The 12,514-nt window shown below is 41.7% G+C and overlaps 1 non-coding gene across 1 annotated transcript; it reads left to right on the top strand.

Moving 5' to 3' along the window:
- The first annotated feature begins 1,249 nt into the window (after positions 1-1,249).
- On the top strand, positions 1,250-1,332 carry TRNAL-UAA (transfer RNA leucine (anticodon UAA)). Its single transcript has one exon. It is a non-coding gene; the product is annotated as a tRNA-Leu (tRNA).
- The last annotated feature ends 11,182 nt before the right edge of the window (positions 1,333-12,514 follow it).

Below are 12,514 nucleotides of genomic sequence, written 5' to 3'. Positions count from 1 at the left end.
CTGGCAAGAGTCCACGTTCATCTCCTCTCAGCAGGGCAGGGCCGGCCTGAAGGATGTTCTGGCTCTGTCCTCTGCAGGCTCTGGGAGGGCCAGGCCTGACGGCCAGCGGGTGGGACAGTGTTCAGGCTGGAATGTACACGCAGGCCACTGATCTCCCCCGATGTTACGTGGCCAAGTGGGTAGGGGGCAATTCCACCCATTCCTCTCTCGGGGAGCTCTCTCAGGGGCGGTCCGTACTGTTGACTGCTACTCAGAGAACCAGGGCAACAGGCTGGGCCAAGGCCTCCCGGGGTCATGGCAATGTTCCCGGGGAGCAAAGGCGTCCAGGAGGTGCCAGGGCAATGGGCTTCTCCGTGTGACCCAGTGGGTGATGAGCCAGTTGGTGATGTGAATGTGTGTACAGACTCCAGGACGATGGAAGCTCTCGGTCCAAGACGGCCAGCCTGCACAATCTGGCTGCCAGATGGTGGCTCCCTGACGCCCCAGAACGCAGAAGCCTTGGCTGTGTGCTGGATTCCAGGTCCTGGGTGGTGGAGAATGGAGCGAAAGCCCTGGAAAAGGAAGCGAAGTGAAAGGACCAGGTGCAAGCTCTGGTGCCCAGACAGGAAGGACAGCATTGCAGAAAAGTTAAGATAAGAACGTAAACGTCTAGGTGCACGGGCGGTCAGCGACCCGAGAGGAGGCCGTGTCCGCAGCCAGCCGGGCGGGCGAAGAGCGCTGCGCTCCCCGCACTTGCCGGCTCTGTGCAGACCCACGTGGCCGCAACACTCCCTGCGCGTGTGACCTGTCGAGGAGGAAAGCGGCCCAAAGGGACGGGGCGGGGTGGGGTGGGGAGGGTCCCCGAACTCTGCTGCTGCCCGTGCCACCCACTCCTTGAAGTTTATCCCACCTGGAATAAAACAAACCCACCGCCACCCTCTGGGCGGCGTCGCAGCGCCGCGCCCAAACGCGGTCGGCGAAATCCGGAGGTTCACTGGCGTGTTTGTTTCCCGCGCCCGCGCACCTCGAAACCGAAAGCAGAGAGGCTGGGCCCGCAGCCCGCCTGAGCGAGCGGCCTGGCCCGCCGCCGCCGCCGCCCAAAGCGCGCCGAGCTCGGCTGCAGTTGCCTTGGCGGCCGCGGCCGGCCGACAGCAACAGTGAGTTGCAGCGGCAGAAAAAGCAGGCTCCGGCTGGCGGGAAAAAAAAAAAAAAAAGAGCGGCGGCGAAGAGGAGACGGTGTAGTACCGCTTGTATGGTGAGCGAGTGAGACACCAGGATGGCCGAGTGGTTAAGGCGTTGGACTTAAGATCCAATGGACGTATGTCCGCGTGGGTTCGAACCCCACTCCTGGTAGTTCGGTTTTTTCTTCATATTAAAAAAATTTTTTTTAAAAACATATATACATTTTCACTGAACACATTATGCCTTAAACTCAGGAATTCTGTCTCCTAGTTGAGAGAGGAGTTAAGTCCCACAACACGCGGCTCCGCTTCCCACAGGCCAGAGGCAACCCAGCCGGTGCGCCGGGCGTGGGGCTCGCGCGCGGGCGCTGACCCCCGGTCGGGGCGGCGGGGTCGGGTGGGGTGGGCGTCGCACGCGCCCAACTGCCTCGGGGGCCCCGGCGGGGTCGGGACTCGGGGGGCAGCCGCGCGGCGGGGCGCACCTCCCGCGCTCGCTGGGCAGGAAGGCCGCCCGTGATAACGGCAGGCGGCGTAGTTAGAAAAGTGCAGAAAAAGTCAAGAATGCATCTCTCCCTTTTCCTCATTTTTCGCCAAAATTAATTTGTGTGCCCAGAATTCTTTCGGTAAATCCGTGAAGGCGGAGACAGTATGCATCACAGCTACAAAATGGACTCTAATCGGTAAACGGCTAAGAATTTTAAAATAAGATACACAGTCTAGGTTTTTTATTTTTTGTCTTTGTTGTTTTGAAAATACTTTTAAAAAGTGAAAGTAATCTAATATCTAGAGGGGCGGAGTTGCAAGTACAATGAAAATTACTCCCCCCCTCCAAAAAAAATCATTTGAGAGTAAGATACCAAATAGATGCTCCAGTACAACCGTTAAAAATCAGTAAATTAACGTTGATAATTTACTACCATCTAATCCCCAGGCCCCATTTAATCACCAGTCCTTTAAAGTAAAAGGCTCCTCCTGTTCAGAATAATGCGTTGCATTTACTGGTCACATTGCCTTAGGCTTCTGCAATCTGAAATAATTCCTCACTGTTTCCTGACTTTCATATCTTGAAACTTCTGAAGATGACAAGCTCGTCATTTTGCAGAATATCTCTTTGTCAGTTTGGGTTTGTCTAATGCTTTCTTGTGATTAGATTCAGGTTGTACTTATAAAACCCAGGGCTATCCCAGAATTGACGCTCTGCTTGCTTTCTGGCCTCGCAGGTGGCATGGTTTTGATGTGTCCTGTTACTGATCTGAATTCACTCGATTAGGCTTTTCTGCCAGTTTTCCCGACTATACTTAACCCTTTGTGATTGACACATATTTTGAGGTGAAGTGCTTTGAAGCTATGTAAATATCCCATTACTCATTAAACTTTCTGTTTTATTCAATCATTATAGAATCACAAGTTAGGCAAGTATGCATTCATGGTGTCCTATTTTTAATTAATGGTTACAATCTATTTTATTTCTTTTGGTGCTGAAAGTGTCCCAGATTTGGCCCCAGTGGGAATCTATTCAAACTGACTTTTGACACGCCTGCATTTTTTAGCATCTTTACTTCCTAGTCCCAACCAAGATGGTCCATGCTTATCTTGTATTGCTCTAGAACCAGACAATGCAGGATCAGACATTTTGAAAAGAACCTTTAGTTCTTTAGGAAACCTAAAGTTTCCTTTAGTGGAGAAAGGTAATTAGAAACCAAGATCTCAGTAGTAGATGTGCTCCTTGGTTTTGTTGTGTTACTGTTCCCAGGCCCTCTCAGTGGACAGAAATAGACATGTGTGTACACACCTGTATCTATCTATCTATCTATTTATATTTAGGAGTTCATACCAATACTCCAATTCTGATACAACACTATAAATCTTGTTCTAGTTTTTCTATACATATTTGTAATTCCCAAAATTGCCCCCTGGTCCCCTGCCCCAGTGTACCATCTACCTTCTTTGGGCTCATCTAATGGATTTAGAATGGAATTGTTCAAAAAGAAGGGAAGAAGAAAAGAGAGAGGGTCTCAACAGGTTAGAAATAAGCATCCTGCCAGCACCTAGAACTGGCTATAAACCAGTCACTCTTAGACCTTTCAGATGTGCAGATAAATAAGCCAGCCTTTCCTTAAAGGAGCTTAGATAGTGAGAGACAGATTTTAATAAACCACATTTATGATGAAAAAATATAAATTATATGCCAGATGCTCAAGGAGCAGTGCTGAAAGCCCTCTTTCCCAGTGAGTCAGCTTTAGATGAGAACTGAAGGAAGAGGAGTAGGGTAGGAGTAGAGAAGGGCAGGGAGGAAGAGGGGTACATGTCGGGGAAAACATCTTGAAACCATCCTAAATATGGTGCCTGAAGTACACTGAAGGATCCAGAACAAGAAGCAGCCTGATCAGTGTTGCATTTGAAAGTATCTCTTGTCTATTGATGTGCAAACTCTTGATGTACAAACTCAATGGGTCTCTTTATGCTCAGGACAGGGGGCATGTTGAATTGGCAGGAAATATTCCTTAGGGAAAAAGTTGAATGCAGTCAATAGCCAGTTAGACTAAACTCTATGCCTCTCTTCCTCCTTAAAAGTTGAGCAAGGAGAAAAACAATATTGACTTGAAGCCTTCCCAGTCTGAACCCAGGGATTCTTGCTGATTTGTTTTTGTTTTTTTAAATTTTTATTTGCTTTTATTAATATGTTCATGTGCAAAAATGGAACAAACCTTCCAAGAAGAGGCAGAATAGAATTGTACTTTGTACAATTGTACAGTGTAGAATTGTACTTTGTTCCTTTAAAAGTATATTGTATCTCAAGCTTCTAGTCAGTAGTAACCAGTTACTGTGCTATAGCAAAGATGGTAAAAGTCAGCTAGTATTCTTTCTTGTGCTTGTTAAAATTCTGACAGATCCCTGAGATTCCACGAAAAGGAGTGAAATGATGTCTGAAAGCTGCTGGTCTGGAAACAAGAGAATTTATTAGATGAATCCTAGGTCACTGTGATTGATCAGTATAGTTGGCCCATTTAACCGCAATCTTCACATGGCAATTTAGACGGAATTTTCTGCTTTACTGTATCCTTCTCTATGAAATGTTCTATTATTGATTTCCTCTAATTAGAAGAATTCTCTAAGTGAATTTCAATTTAGTGCAGCCAACTCTAAGACTATGATTCAGTTTATGAAGTGCATAGCACAAAGTGACTCGGTAGGAAGAATCCAGGCTTTGGGGTCAGACAGAACGTACCAACTTTCCCAGGTTATCAGCCTTCTTTCTTCATTTGCAAATGGGAAAATAATATTTTACCCACACAAAATGCTTGTGAGGCTGTAATATTCTTCTCATAAATGTGGGTGTTTTGTAACTGAGTTCACTTCCCTTTTCTGGAGCAATCTTTTGTGGAAAGTACAGTAGAACCCAGTAGTACAAGTAGGAAGGAAACTTACCTTGCCTGTATAGACCACTTTGCAGTTTTCCCAAACACTTTTACATTCATATCCTTCTTTGACAGACAATATTATATACGTAGACTAATTGTACTTAGGTGGTAGATATGATTAGACACAATTTTCCTTAATAAATGTAAAGAATAATGTTTTCTTTCACTCAAAGATAGATATCTATATCTATATCGATATATAGATATCACACATAGATAGAGCTAGAGGATAGCATTAGTTCTTAAAAAATGGAAACTCTCTCCTAAAATGTAGCAGAATTTTTACTTTTCCTTGAGAAGTAGACGTGTTATATTTGACTATTTTTAAAAATTCTTAAGATATTTTGAATTTAAATTTGAATCATTTGTAGGTATACTACACCTAAATTTAGGATGATTTTCCAGTGATTATTTTAGCAATAAGAAATTAAGTCATTAAGTTGAGCTATAAATATGAGTGTAGATTTATGAGCATATTTTCAGTTCAGTTCAGTTCAGTTGCTCAGTTGTGTCTGACTCTTTGCGACCCCATGGACTGCAGCACGCCAGGCTTCCTGGTCCATCACCAGCTCCTGGAGCTTGTTCAAACTCATGTCCATCGAGTTGGTGATGCCATACTTTAAGTTACTAAAAAATTGATCTTTTTCTATGGGACTTTACACAGAACATAGGAGAAGTGTTGCCAATGTATTTAAATAGTGACATCTACTGGTTCATTTGAGGTAAAATGTTTGCTAAATTCTGTCCGCTTTACTCTGTAAAATCTTGATAGTTACTCCACAGTTACTGTATTAAGAGTACATTAAGGCTATGTGTAATCCAACCAGCAAATTGAATTTTTCTCTCTCTCTTTCTATCATTAATGATAAAGCTGCCATTGAAGAGAATCTCAAATCACTGACACCACTCACATGAGCTATTATTTTAATTGTATGAATAGGGCTTTTATCTCATCATATCCGTCATCTTTGGTTCTTCCAACATAATATTTTTCTTCCAAAACTCACTATGAAGTTGAAGGAAAATAGAGATTTGGATTAGTCATGTGCTTTACAGAAGTCAGACCCAATTTGAGAAATCCTGAACAAGAAGCTTTCCCTGGAGAACTTAATTATGCCCTTTCTTTTACATTTTGCTTTTAATACAATTGCAGTGATTTCATGAACAAATTGGGCTTCCCTGGTGGGCTCCGTGGTAAAGACTCCACCTGCCAATGCTGGAGACATGGATTCAGTCACTATGTCAGGAAGATCCCAAAGAGGAGGAAATGACAGCCCACTCCAGTATTCTTGCCTGGAAAATTCCATGGACAGAGGAGTCTGGTGGGCTACAGTCCATGGGGTCACAAAGAGTTGGACATGACAGAGTGACTAACTTTTGTTTGCTGATTGTTCAAATGACATAAATGGTAATGCCCCAAGTTTTAACGAATGTGTCCAATTATGAAGATGCCATGTAGGAATCAGAGACATAATCCTAGATCCTTTGCATCCACCCTATTATTAAAGAGAGGGCCATCGTTAAGCACCTGGTTTATTTGTGAACCACTTGTTTTCATTTTTATTCATATAGGTTTTGGTGTTTCTGGACCACTTATCAGAGCTTGGCAAAGAAGCAGTGATTGCACTGGGTCTTTACTAAAGTGAGATGGGAACTGCTTAACAGAGTGTCTCTTCTATACGTGGTATGCACTCTATAGATGCTCGTTGAATAAATGAACAGCTTTGAAGTCCACTGAGTATATTTCATGGTTCATTCTATTTATTGTACACACACTAATTTTCATTTAGGATATGTGTTTTAAAATGTCCCCAGGGTTTTCTTCAATCAGGCATGTTAAGATATGGAAATGACTGTCAGGAAGAAGAATAAAAATTCTCAGATCCCTGGAAGCAAGAACCATGGCACATCACGCAGGGCCACCTAGGGAAGAATCAGGATCAGGAGGCAGAGGGAACAAGGAGAAAGCGAGGGCAAGAACTTTTATTGTGGTTTTGTTGTTGTTGTTTAGTTGCTGAGTGTTCTACTCTTTGCGACCCCGTGGACTGCAGCCCACCAAGCCCTCTGTCCATGGGATTCTCCAGGCAAGAATACTAGAGTGGGTTGCCATTTCCTTCTCCAGGGGATCTTCCCCACCCAGGAATTAAACCCGGGTCTCCTTCTGGGCAGGTAGATTCTTTACCACTGAGTCACCTGGGAAAAACTTCATTTCGGTTTTTACAGGAAGGAATGAGCAAGGCAGAGTAAACAGGTTGAGGATTGGCTAGTTTGAATAATTTCAGCAGGCTCTGGAGTGTTGGGGTTGCCCTGAATTTTCTAATATTTTTAGGAATTACCTAATCCTTGGAGGAGCAGTCCCTCTCTGGTCAGCAAGGCCCCAGACGCCAGCACATCAAGAATACAGAAAGTAAGAAAGTAGAGTTAGTATAGTAGGTCACACATTCTCACACTTTTTCCCCCTTCTTCCTTCTCCATCTTCATCTAGGGTAGACCCCTACTCATTAGGAGAATCAAGATTCAGAAGCCCAAAGAGACAAACACTTAAATATTGGGAGTTTTAAAAATCATTTCTGTCTGGATCAGCTATAGAATATACCTGTGCAATTCAACTCTCAGATGTATCTTTGGGTTTAGATTGTATTTTCAGTCATTTTGTTCATTACTATAGAATAATGAGGCTAGCAGTTACTGAATAAGGTAACTTTTAAAATGGCATTGGAAAGATGGATTACTAAAAAAGAGTGTTGCATATCTATCTCAATTCCACAGTCGTCTATATATAAATGTAGGAATATATATATTTGTGAAATATACATCATAGGTCCTAAGTAGCAACAAAGAATTGTGATTAGGAGGAAGATGACCCAAATTTTTAGTTTTAGGTGTGCATACCATTATACTTTGACATATGTATGCACTATGAAGTTATATCCACCACATGTGTAATTATCATTGATCGCCATATAGTTGACCTCCTTATTCATTTTGCCCATCCCCCTTCCTGCCTCCACCCTGATAACCCTAAGCTGATCTATCCTCTGTGAGTTTGTCTTTGTTTATTTTGTTTGTTTTTTGACTCCACATATGTGAAATCATACAGTATTTGTCTTTCTTCTGACATTTCATTTAGCATATCTCCAAAGTTTATCCATGTTGTTGCAAAGTGTAGAATTTTGTTCTTTTTTTAATGGTTGGATAATAGTCCATTGTATATATGGATATGGATACCATAGCTTCTTTATCCATCCATCATGGAAAACTTAGGTTGTTTCCCTATTTTGACTGTTGTAAAAACTGCTGCAATGAACATACAGTTGCATACATCATTTTGAATTAGTGTTTTTGTGTTTTTTGGATAAATAGTCAATGTGGAATTGTGAAACCTGCATGTGGGTCAAGAAGCAACAGATAGAACTCTGTATGGAACAACTGACTGGTTCAGGATTGAGGAAGGAGTATGACAAGGTTGTTTATTGTCACCCTATTTATTTAACTTATAAGCAGGGCATATCATGTGAAATGCCGGACTGAATGAGTTACAAGCTAGAATCAAAATTGCAGGGAGAAATATCAAGAACCTTAGATATGCGGATGATACCGCTCTAATGGCAGAAAGCAAAGAGAAACTAAAGAGCCTCTTGATGAGGGTGAAGGAAAAGAGTGAAAGAGATGGTTTAAACATTGAAAGAACTCAGATCATGGCATCTGGCCCCATCACTTCATGGCACACAGAAGGAGAAAAGATGAAAGCAGTGACAGATTTCCTCTTCTTGGACTCTCAAATATCTGTGGGTGGTGACTGCAGCCATGAAATTAGAAGATGATTGCTTCTTGGCAGGAAAACTATGACTAACCTAGACTGTGGTAAAAGGCAAAGACATCACTTTGCCGACAAAGATCCATATAGTCAAGGCTATAGTCTTTCCAGTAGACATGTACAGATGTAAGAGCTAGACAGTAAAGGCAGAGCACTAAAGAACTGGTGCTTATGAACTGTGGTATTGGAGAAGACTCTTGAGAGTCCCTTGGAAAGCAGGGAGATCAAACCAGTCAATCTTAAAGGAAATCAGCCCTGAATACTCCTTGGAAGGACTGATGCTGAAGCTCCAAAACTTTGGCCACCTGATGTGAATAGCTGACTCACTGGAAAAAGCCCTGATGCTGGGAAAGATTGAAGGCAGGGGAAAAAAGGGTGACAGAGGATGAGATGGTTGGATGGCATCACTGATTCAATGGACATGAACTTGGGCAAACTCCAGGAGACGGTGAGGGACAGGGAAGCCTGGTGTGCTGCAGTCCATGGGGTTGTGAAGAGTCAGACATGACTTGGTGACTGAACAACAACAAAAACAACAGTTGTATTTTTAATTTTTTGACGTATCTCTATGCTGTTTTCTATCACTTCTGCAGCAATTTACAGTTCCACCAATAGTGTTAGAGGGTTCCCTTTTCTCCACATCCTCTCCAAGATTTGCTGTTTCTGGTCTTTTCTATAATAGCCATTCTAACAGGTGTGAGGTAATTTCTCATTTGATTTCGATTTTAATTTCCCTAACAATTAGTGATGTTTAGCATCTTTTCTTGTACCTATGTCTTCTTTGCTGCTGCTGCTGCTAAGTCGCTTCAGTCGTGTCCGACTCTGTGCAACCCCATAGACGGCAGCCCACCAGGCTCCCCCATCCCTGGGATTCTTCAGGCAACACTGGAGTGGGTTGTCATTTCCTTCTCCAATGCATGAAAATGAAAAAAGAAAGTGAAGTCGCTCAGCTGTGTCCAACTCTTCGAAACCCCATGGACTGTATGTAGCCTACCAGGCTCCTCTGTCCATGGGATTTTCCAGGCAAGAGTACTGTAGTGGGTAGCCATTACCTTCTCCGTATGTCTTCTTTAGAAAAATGTTTATTCAGATCCTCTGCCCATTTTAAAATTAAGTTGTTTGGGGTTTGTTGTTGTTGAGTTATACAAGTTCCTTATGTATTTTGGATATTAAACCCTTATTAGATATATGATTTGTAAGTATTTTCTCCCATTCAGTAGGTTGCCTTTTCATTTTGATAATGGTTTCCTTTGCTATGCAGAAACGTTTTAATTTGGTGTAGTCCCATTTATTTATTTTTGCTTTTGTTTCCATTGCCTGGGGAATCAGATCCAAATTTTTTATTACTGTTTCATTCTGCTTACTTGTAATTGGTCTGTTCAGATTTTCTATTTCTTTACAATTCAGTATTAGATTGTGTATTTCTAGGAACTCATCCATCTCTTCTAGATTGTTCAATTTGATGATGTATAATTGTTCATAATGGTCTCTTATGATCCTTTGTGTTCCTTCTGTTTCAGTTTGTAACTTCTTTTTCATTCTGATTTTATTTATTTGAGTCCTTTCTCATTTTCTTGGTGAGTCTAGCTAAAGGTTTGTTGATTTTGTTTATCTTTTCAAAGAATCCCCTCTTAGTTGCACTGATCTTTTCTGTTGCTTTCTTAGTCTCTACCTAATTTATTTCTGAGCTTTCCTTATTGATTTTCTGTCTAGTTGAACTTTCCACTGGTGTAAGTGGGGTGTTAAAAGTTCCATGCTACTGTTGTATTGCTTTCATTTTTTCCCTTTAAGTCCATTAATACTTTATGTATGTTGGCTCCTCTGTCGGGTTCATGTACATTTATAAATATTATATCTCCTTGCTATGTTGACTTGTTTATTATTATGTAATGCCCTTATTCATCTTTTATTTCAGTCTCTGTTTTAAAATTTATTTTGTGTGATACGAGTTATAGCTACTTCAGCTTTCTTTGCATCTTTATACACTTGAATATATTTTTCCATTCCTTCACTTTCAGTCTGTGTGTGTCTTTGTTGTGAAGTGAGTCTCTTATACACAGCACATAAATAAATCTTGGTTTTTTTTAGCCCATACAGCCACTATATATTTTTATTGTCAAATATGGTCCATTTTCATACAGGTCTTATTGACACATTTGTTAATTTTGTTGTTTACTGACTGTTTTTGTATCTCCTCTCTGTTGTTTCTTTTCCTTCTCTCTTCCCTTGTGTTTTGGTGGTTTCCTTTAGTGTTATATTTTGATTCCTTTCTCATTTTCTTTTGGTTATTTGCTATAGGTTTTATATATATATATATATATTATAGGTTTTTTTACTTGTGATTACCATGAGGTTCACATGTAACATACTGTGTCAATAGTTGCCTGTTTTTTTTTAAGCTGGTAACAACTTTAATTTGAATACTTCCCAAAGCTTTATCTTTTTACCCTCTGTAATGTGAATGTTACTCTTCTTCTTGTTGTCCCAAAGGTCTATTAAAGTACATTTACTTTTCTTAATTCTTTTAAAATTTTCCTGCTCTGTTTGAGTGAGTTCCAATGCTTTGTCTTCCATCTCATTGATTTGCTCTTCCTCTTTATCCGGTCTGCTATTGAACCTCTTTATGTATTTTTCAATTCAATTATAATTTTGTTTTGAACTTGCTTATGTTTTTTCTCTTTGTTGAAGTTCTCACTGTGTTCATCCATTCTTCCCCTGAGTTCAGTGACCATTTTTTTTTTTTTTTCAGTGACCATTTTTATGACCACTACTTTGAACTCTTCATTAGTTAGTTTCAGTTCAGTTCACTCAGTTGTGTCCAGCTGTTTGCGACCCCATGGACTGCAGCACACCAGGCTTCACTGACCATCACCAACTCCTAGAGCTTGCTCAAACTCATGTCCATGGAGTCGGTGATGCCATCCAACCATCTCATCCTCTGTCGTCCCTGGCCATAGCCATTCCAAGAAAAATCAGTTTGTTTATCCCTGTTTCATTTAGTTCTTTTTTTTTCTGAATTTTTTGTCTTGTTCTTTTGGTTGGAATATATTGTCTCCTTATTTTGCCTAATTTTCTGTATTTGTTTTTCTATATTAAGCAAATCAGCTCTCCTGGTCTTCAAGGAGATGTTCTGTGGGGCTCAGAGTCAAAATCCTGCCTAGCCACAAGAGAAGGAGCTCAAGGGGTGTCCTGAATATGGGCTACATAACTTTCTTGTTGTGTCAGGGTTGTGACTACTGTTGTGGCATGCTGGTGGGCTGGACTGGACTGGACTGGCTGCAGGGCCTGGCCATGGCCATTCCAAGTTTTAATCCCATCTCCACATTTTATTATCAATAGCTGTGTGACTTTAGGAGATGCAAGCTCGATCTCTGGGTCAAGAAGATCCCCTGGAGGAGGGCATGACAACCTACTCCAGTATTGCTTGGAGAAGCCCACTGACAGAGGAGCCTGGCGGGCCACAGTCCATAGGGTTGTGAAGAATCAGACATGACTAAAGCAACTTAGCACATGAGACTTTAGACTAATTATTTACCATTTCCAAGACTTCAATTTCTCACAAGTAAACTGGGTGATAACAAAGGTACCTATCAAACAGCTTGTTGTGAGAATTAAGTCAATGTTGGTAAAGTGCTTAGAAAGTAGTGGCCTGTAGAAAGACCAGGAGATTAATCTGTTGTTACATTTTGTGACAAAGGTCTTTATAATCAAAGCTATGGTTTTCCCAGTACTCATGTATGGATGTGAGCGCTGGACTATAAAGAAACCTGAGCAACGAAGAATTGATGGTTTTGAACTGTGGTGTTGGAGAAGACTCTTGAGGGTCCCTTGGCATGCAAGGAGATCAAACCAGTCACTCCTAGAGGAGATCAGTCCTGGGTGTTCATTGGAAGGACTGATGCTGAAGCTGAAACTCCAACACCTTGGCCACCTGATGTGAAGAACTGACTCACTGGAAAAAATCCTGATGCTGGGAAAGATTGAAGGCAGGAGGAGAAGGGGATGACAGAGGATGAGACGGTTGGATGGCATCACCGACTCAATGGAGAGGAGTTTGAGTAAGCTCCAGGAGTTGGTGATGGACAGGGAGGCCTGGCATCCTGCAGTCCACGGGG

The sequence above is a fragment of the Muntiacus reevesi genome, chromosome 3 (genome assembly GCF_963930625.1).
Source record: "Muntiacus reevesi chromosome 3, mMunRee1.1, whole genome shotgun sequence".
NCBI lineage: Eukaryota > Metazoa > Chordata > Mammalia > Artiodactyla > Cervidae > Muntiacus > Muntiacus reevesi.
The sequence above is the reverse complement of the archived record's forward strand: the minus strand, read 5'-3'. Positions and strand labels throughout refer to the sequence as shown.